This window comes from Egretta garzetta, unplaced genomic scaffold, assembly GCF_000687185.1.
Source record: "Egretta garzetta isolate BGI_Z169 unplaced genomic scaffold, ASM68718v1 scaffold245, whole genome shotgun sequence".
Classification (NCBI taxonomy): domain Eukaryota; kingdom Metazoa; phylum Chordata; class Aves; order Pelecaniformes; family Ardeidae; genus Egretta; species Egretta garzetta.
In genome coordinates this window covers 384,818-392,708 of record NW_009259721.1, presented here as the reverse complement: position 1 = coordinate 392,708, position 7,891 = coordinate 384,818, and positions in this window count along the sequence as shown.

The following is a 7,891-nucleotide window of genomic DNA, read 5'->3' as shown; positions in this document are numbered from 1 at the left end:
GACACACGTGTCCCCCCATGGACACACCGACACACGTGTCCCCCCACGGACACACTGACACACGTGTCCCCCCACGGACACACCGACACACGTGTCCCCCATGCATCCCCGTCTATGCTCCGAGGGGGCACTCGGTCGTCCCGCTGACCCGTGCGTGCCCCAAAGCAGCGTGCTTTGTGCTTCGTCCCTTGCCAAGAAGCGGGGCTCGGGGGCTCAACAGCTCTTAATTCAGGGTGTAAGCGTCCCCTGCCTGCAGAGACCTTTTAGCGGTGATTTAGAGCAAGGGCGCTTTTCAGATGGCCCAGCCCCGGGCTGGGAGAGCAGGACCAGGGCTCCGTGTTGGAGTCCAGCCTGTGACTCTTGCAGTCCTTCTCGTCTCTTACCAGGGGTGGGGTAGCGGCAGTGGTCCAGAGAGGCAAACTCTGAATGGGAAAGCAAGATTTTTAACACGTAATTAGGCATACCACTAAGGGGGAAGTGAGAACAGAGAAGGAAACGTTAATCCTTCTATTAATTTGCAACAGAAATCCCATCCCTGACCTCCAGGCCAAGTGTTGGAGTCCAGCCTGTGACTCTTGCAGTCCTTCTCGTCTCTTAAGTTTTATTCCCTTTTAACCTAAAATTGCTTCGAGCCTTGCAGCCTGGAGGGCTCTGAAGAGCCAAACACGCACGATTGCGCCCCGCAGCCTTGTTCTAGCCTGTCAAATCTTCCTTGGCGGCAGTTTTTCAGGAAAGCAGGGTTTTAAATGAAAAGCCGTTTTCCCCAACTGCGCCATCTCCGATGTCAGCGCCATCTGCCATCTCCCGCTTCCTTCCATTCCTGATCGCAGCTTGCTCAGAAATTAAAATGTTCAGCTTGTTATAGAATAAATGAAGGAAGAAATATAATCTAATCAAGAGGCATCAGTACCAATAAACCCCATGGAATTTCGCACAGCTGGGGTGCAGTGTCACCGCGCCGCGCTGACTGTGCCGTATCCCCGCGTGATGTTCAGCTGCACCCAGGCAAACCAGCAATCATGGGCCACTGGTTTGCATTGCTGGCTCTTACATCTTTCCCTTTGCTGCAAGAGCCACTTCCAGAGGCTTAGAGAAACATGCAAGTTTAGGAAATAATTATTTTCATTGCATCACCAACACTGTTCCTGCTGCTGGGAACTCCTGCTTTGGGCCAAAAAAATCAAATTTGCCAGGGTCTTTGGAATCAGACCCCAAGGCAAGGCCCCCCAGGGTGTGTGGGGGCCCCTGCCCGGCTCGGGCGCTGCAGCCACCCAGCACCCTTGTGCTTGCTGTGGGGCAGAGACGCAGCCGAGACGTCCCTACCCCTGTCCTGGGCTTTTCTGCTCGGAGCATCAGTCCCTGCACCTTCGCTGGGCAGAGGAGACCTCTCTCGGGGTGGGAAGGGGGGTATTTCAGATTTTAATTCTCACATTTCAATTCTTCCTTTGGCTAAAGAAATCCTTATTAAAACCAATCTCTAGCCAGCCATGGTTTGCCCTGAAGGATGCTGGTGGCTGACAAACCTGAGGGTCCTGCTCCTGGCAGCACAGATGCCTGTTCCTGCTGGGACTCTCTTTGCTGGCGAAAACATCTCATCTTTTGCTGATCATTCACGCACACCAGACAAATCCCAGGTTTCAGAAAAGAGCTTGATTTTTAAGTACTGTGGATTTATGACAGAAAATAATGAAGCCCTCCTTTGGCACTTTTGCTTGGTCATGAGAAGAAATCTGGCGGGGGGCACAGCCAAGGAAAAGTTTGCTGCCTCGGTGGGTCGGGATGTGTGGGGCCAGCGGCGCCAGCCTGGCCTCCTCGCAGCCCCCAGTGCCATCGCCCACCACAGCGAGCCAGAGAGAGCTCATCCTGCACCACGGACATCTTAGGCCATCCTTCGTTGGGGGGGCGAGGAATCCAAAGGCACTGCCGGGACCCCCGCTCCGTGGGCGCAGTGGCCAGCAGGCGCTGAGGGGCAGCTCTGAGTTAAGGTGTTTGGGGACTTTCTGCGGTGGCTGTGGGGCAGGAGATGTTGCTGTGGAGGCTTTGGAATGCCCAGCTCAGCAGGATGACATTCGGCGTTCCCTTAGCGCAGCAGCGTCTGAGACCCCCCAGGGGTGGCACGGCCCTTGCTGGTGGCATCGCCTTGGGGGGATGAGCTTGGACGGACCCTCTCCCATGGCAGCACCAGCCCATTTATCTGGAACACGACCGACCTCAGATCCTGTTTGCGCCATGGTGACTTTTTTCCTGTTGAGACTGCAGGAGGGAGGGGTGCTGCCCTCCCACCGGGGCCAGGCAGGGCACGGCATGAATCCCCGGCCCTGTTGCCCACCGGAGCCCGCAGAGACGTGCCATTTCTGCCCACGCACCCCCCGATGGGTTTGCGAGGCGCGCTGCAGCGTTGGGCAGCTGGGCCTCGCCGAGGAGGAGCTGCAGCAGGATCCCAGGACCCCGCTGGCTCTGCGCTCGGGGCACAGGGGACAGGGTGGCACATCCCCTGGAGGGGCCAGCTCCGGCAGAGGGGTCAGGCAGAGCAGCTCAGCAGCCCTGCAGAACGGGCACAGCACGCAGCAATTAGAGGTTCGTTAGACAAAGCCGAGGTTACACAACAGGCAGGAAGGACCTCCTGCTCCTGGTTTCTGTGACTATGATGTCCTAGAAAAACTGCATTAATTCATCTCCAGCAGGCAGGGGCCAGACCCAAGAGCAAGCACAGGATTGCTGCCTGGTACAGCCGCCTCCGGAGCAGAAGTGCTCGGGGGGGTTGCAACACGCGGCGCTGAGCAGGGCTGAGCCGGCCAGCGGTCCTGTGGCACCGAACCAGCCCCGAGGGACCAAAGCCCCTGGCAGGCTGGCGCAGGCCAGGGAGGGGGAGACCTGGTGGGACGTCTGTGGCTGGTGGGACGTCCTTAGACAGGGTGGTCAGGGGCGCCAAGGGGAAATGAGCAGCGCAATGAGCAAAATCCTCCTTCATTTATGTAAGCTAGCCAAGAGTAACGCCAGCAAACTGACTTAATTAAAAAATTGCTGCTCTTCCACCCCGTCCCTCATGGCAGCGAAGAAACCCTCATTTTCTAAGGCAATTTGAAATGGAGAGGGATGTGCAGTTGCTAATGGCAGATTAGGAGAAAGTCTTCCACTTTGGAAGCAATTAACAATCCAGAAAGTATTTACATATGTGAATTTGATGACCAGGTCACGTTTCCTAGTCACTGCTTTGCTATGGGACGTTTCTCTGCCCGCCTGGGCTCTGGCAGTGCCTCCAGTGCTGCTGCCCCAGCAAACAGCCCATGTCCTGCGCCCACAGCCCCTCGGAGCTGCCACACACCCTGTCCCCACGGGACCCCTCGGGGGGGGAGCACAGCACCGTAACCCCCTCTATCCCGAGCCCACAGCGGGGCCGGGGTCCCGACAGCTCCTCCAGCCCTGGGAAGGACCATGGGCATCTCAGGGGGTCTGGCACTCACAGACAGGGAGGAGACGGGGAACTGTGGCTCTGGTCTGGGGGGGCTTTCTCTCCTGCTCAGATTTGTGTCTGTGATTTCTGATGCTGACGGTTACCGTGCCTGCTTGGCTTTGGCGCTGGCTGTTCCCACGGCAACAGAACATGCTCTGGATTTGCCCTGACCCGTTCAGAGGTACTTCATTAGCTTTGATGAACTGCATTTTTAATAGAGGCTTACACTGGATTTTTGAAATATATGTGCTTTAAATTCCACGTTTTTAATTACAAATGACATGGGAACATAAGATACATAATTATATTTGCATGACTAATGCACTGTCTTTATATATTTATATATAAAACCTGTACAATATAATTACAAATTATCTTTGAGAAAAATCCAGGAAAAACCCTCCAACATTTCTTGAACATTCAAGTAGCATCACCACTGGAGGCTGACGGCAGAGGTCTGTAAGCCAAGTGGGCTACTGGGATGCCTCTGGCACTTGGACTAGGATCCAGATTTTCTAAGCCCGTGCATCTGCAAAGAGCCGCCAAACTCCACTTCTCCCAGGCTCACCACAGCACTGGACAGCCCTGGCTTTGGGTGATGCTCACCCTGGCGACGGAGCAGGCAACATTAACCTTTTACTGCAAAATGAAGACCAGATATTTTTTGCTGTAGAAACATTTAAAAAAAACCAAAACCAACACACCAGCATGAAAGGAAAAAACATGTCTTCCCTGCTGTTTCTAGTACCCAAGTGCTGAGTGCAGTTGGATTCACCATGAGATCTTCGGCCCAAGACAAAGCGCCTGGGGACCGTGTCCTCCCGAGGGCAGGGGAGCAACGGGCAGCTCTGATGGTGACGGATGCTGCTCCTGCAAAGCAGAGCCACAGCAGCCGAAAGCCTGCGCTCTGCAGGGTCCCCACCACGCTGAAGCTGACATAACCCAGGTTTCCTGGGCACGGCGTGCTGGAGATCACCGGGACCTGTGCCAGCTGGAGCCGGCGTGGGGCGGCCACTGCCCAGGCTGTGCACCCCAGCCCCGTGTAAGCAGAGACCGAAGGGAGAAAAGCAGTCGGGTCTGTGCACCTAGAAGCTGTGACTCCGAATAAATGACAGAGTTTCTAGGCCCAGGGAGGTCGTCCCTGCATGATGCATTATAACTAGAGATTAGATCCCTGACCCAGCATTTAAATAAGTGCGCAACTGTACTGATACATGTAATCTTAATGGCAGGAGGAATGATCAGGGCCCTGGGGGAGAAAGCCTTTAGCAAAATGAGACTGAGAGGTCTAGGACCGCTAGATTAGAAAGGCAATTAAGAGGGCAAATAGCAAAAGCAGAAAAAATGAAGAGCAAATAGAGAACTGAGATAAGGATCCAAGGAACAGGGCTGTGCTTTCCTCAAATGAGCTATAATTTGCTGTTTAATTTATTACCTCATAAGTGAGGACAAAAGTGTCTGGACTGAAGATACTTGGACTAAGGAGTGAAGCAGGACTGGCATGTGTATGGGACTGAGTGTGTGTGATTACGTGCTCCTTATAGACTACTCAGGAGTTAGGTGGAGGCTGGCATGGAGGCTTGGCTCTGCTGGTGCGTGGGCTCCCTGCTGCTGGGAGCTGCGGCACGGCTGGGGCTGTCACCGGGGCGGGGGGGCACAGCAGCTCCTTTCCCATCCCAGCTGCTTCACAGCGCAAAGAGCTGAGCTGCACTCTGGCTGGAACTCACTTTCCAGTGGGCGTTTTTCACTTTTTTTTCTCATATACCAAGTTATTTTGTTCTCAGATCAGTGGGTGGGCACTCAACTGGGACGGTTCCTCAGCCCTCTGACCCTGTGTAATGAGCAGTGCAATGAACCCGTGGGATTTCACTTCTCCCTGTGTCCCCATCATTAAACTAGCCGTCATTAAGTGGCAGCCCTCCCTTCAGTGGCTTGTACTCTCCCTGCAGTCAGTCATTGTTCTACGACATTGGAGACTGTCAGACCAAAACTAAAAAGAAAAGGGGAAAAAAAAAGGGAGGTCTGGGAATGCTCATGTGTGTTTATTTTGCTTGCAGTACCCAAAATAAAGTAGACCATTCATTTGCGGCTGCTTGCAGACTTTGCAAAGTCACCAGTAGCCAGTACTCAGTTTGCAAGCGTCCCCTTCCCCGGCCTTTGTGCCCGGCAGCCGTGCATCGGGAGGTGCCTCCGGCCACCCAGCGCCGCTCGCCCCATCCCGCTGCCGTCAGCCGGGGACAGCACGTCGGGGCCTCGAGCAGCCACGCGGAGCAGAGCGGGCATCCTCCCCTAGCCAGTGACATCTGCCTCTGCAGGGAGGTTCAAAGGAACACAAGTCCCGTGATGGCAACATCTCCCATGGGGCATGGCCCTGTGGTGGCCTCCTTATTTTGCTTGGTAATAATCCACAATTCTCTGTGAGTTGCTGTTATACAGTTAAGCGCAGCATGGAAAGTCAGGAGCAAGAAAGCAACTTCACTAATCCTGGGATGGCACTTGTGCCAGGCTCAGCTCCTTCTCAGAGTTATAATCCCTCTCTGGATGAAAGGGAAATATTCGCACTTGTACAGCGCATCTTGTCCCCATTAGTGTGACCAATCCTCTCGAGTGGCTGCGCTGAGGCGATGACAAACACACAACGGTTTGATTATCCCCTCACTGAGGAACTTTAATCTAACATTAAAAGTGGGGGGGGGGGGGGGGGGGCCTGAGCCATCTAGGCGTGGGTGGCACTCACTACCGTGAGATCCAGCTTTCCAGCAACGCGAGTGACAGCCAGTATTGAGTGGAAATCGATTATCTGTGCCAAGCAAGGATTAAAAATAGAAGCTTTGTGTCAAACCCCACGTATGTTTTGACTAAATCCTAGATAACAAGAAGAATGGATAAAAGACAGATTATACAGAGAACACCAAAACCCAATAAGCCAGGATTAAAGAAGAAAAGGATTCAAGTGGGTTAGCGCAATTAATGATTGTCAGGTGCCGTCCTTGCCTCCAGCCGGGACTGCTGCGGCTTCTGCTGGGCTCCTCTTGCGTTACAGGTGCTCTGATCTGCAAACCTGCAAGAGGCACTTCCAATTCATGGTGCTAAACACCCAAGGCTCAGTTCAGCTCAGGTCAAGGTTCTGTGGGCTTGCAGTCAGTTTTTGAACCACCCACCACGGTAAGTAAATTATTTTGAATGGTTAGAAACCCTTTCCTATAGTAAGACCCGGAACATTCCCAGAAAGGATGGGCTGTCTCGAGGACAGGCAGCCTCAGCCGCATCCCTCGGTCTAAGCCTGCAGTACCTTCACGCTGGAAAGCCAATGCAGTTTTACCACCTTTTTGTTTCAGTGACCTGTAAGCACGTGAAACACGTTTTTTCCTGCAGTGCCTGGTGCTCAGCAGCACCTGGAGGACATGCGTGACTGTCCCAGGACAGCCAGGAGCTCCAGAGTCTGCTCCAAACCACGCGCCTGCCCTTGCAGTGCCTCACACCATGCGAGGGTCTGTTCGTATCACATTTTACAGCATCCGCTGTGATTCCTGTAACCACCTAAATTCACATAGCACACAGTTGCTGCTTTCGCAAGAGGAAGCATTGCACCGGACAAGGCAAGACTTACAAACGAAATAATTTTATTGAGTTTCTACTGCTATAGCCTGTGGCACATAAAGAGGATTAAGACACAAGGTGTGATGAGAAATTATGTATTTGTCCTTCACTGAACAAAGGATTCATCTTACACAAAAAGACAAGGCAAAGAAATTCCCTCCTCTGCTTGTCGCGATGTTCAGTGAAGGCTGAAGCTGTGACATTTAGCAAAATGGGAACTGAAGTTGACCTGAAGGTTGTGGCTGATGTACTCAGTTCTGCTAACCTGGTGTGAGGAGAAATGGCTGCCTTGCTAGCAAACTTTGTTTTAACTTGAAACCAAAATATTTGCATTCACTTAATTTAATTACAATGGAACAAGCAGCACTAATGAGAGAAAAATCCAGCATGAGAAAGTGTCCAAACCCGCTGCTCTCTGATAAAGATCAGCCGCTTTATCTGTGGTTGCAGAGCTAGAACTTGGGACGTTGTAACTTCATTTGGGCCTCTGCAGCCACGGAACCTGCAAAATTCCTTTTTTTTCAAAGCTTGATCTTCCTCCAGCATTTGGGCCTCAGAAACTTTTTTCATTAAGGAAGAGCTGACAGTTCAACAAAACAAGTTTGGAAGCTTCTTTTAGTATTGGTTGTGTTTCTGTACTCCCCTTTGCCCTTTTGCTCACCCCTTATTAGTGGGGTGATACAAGAAATAAAGCTCTCGAGCTCATGCAGGGGGATCACCTATTTCTGTAACAGCTTTTCCCCTTTATGTCCGAACCCCACTTGTGGCAGCGCAGTTCTCCCCACTCCGCTCCAGGAAAGGTGGTGATGTACAGGGGAATGAGCAGCAGCGACGAAG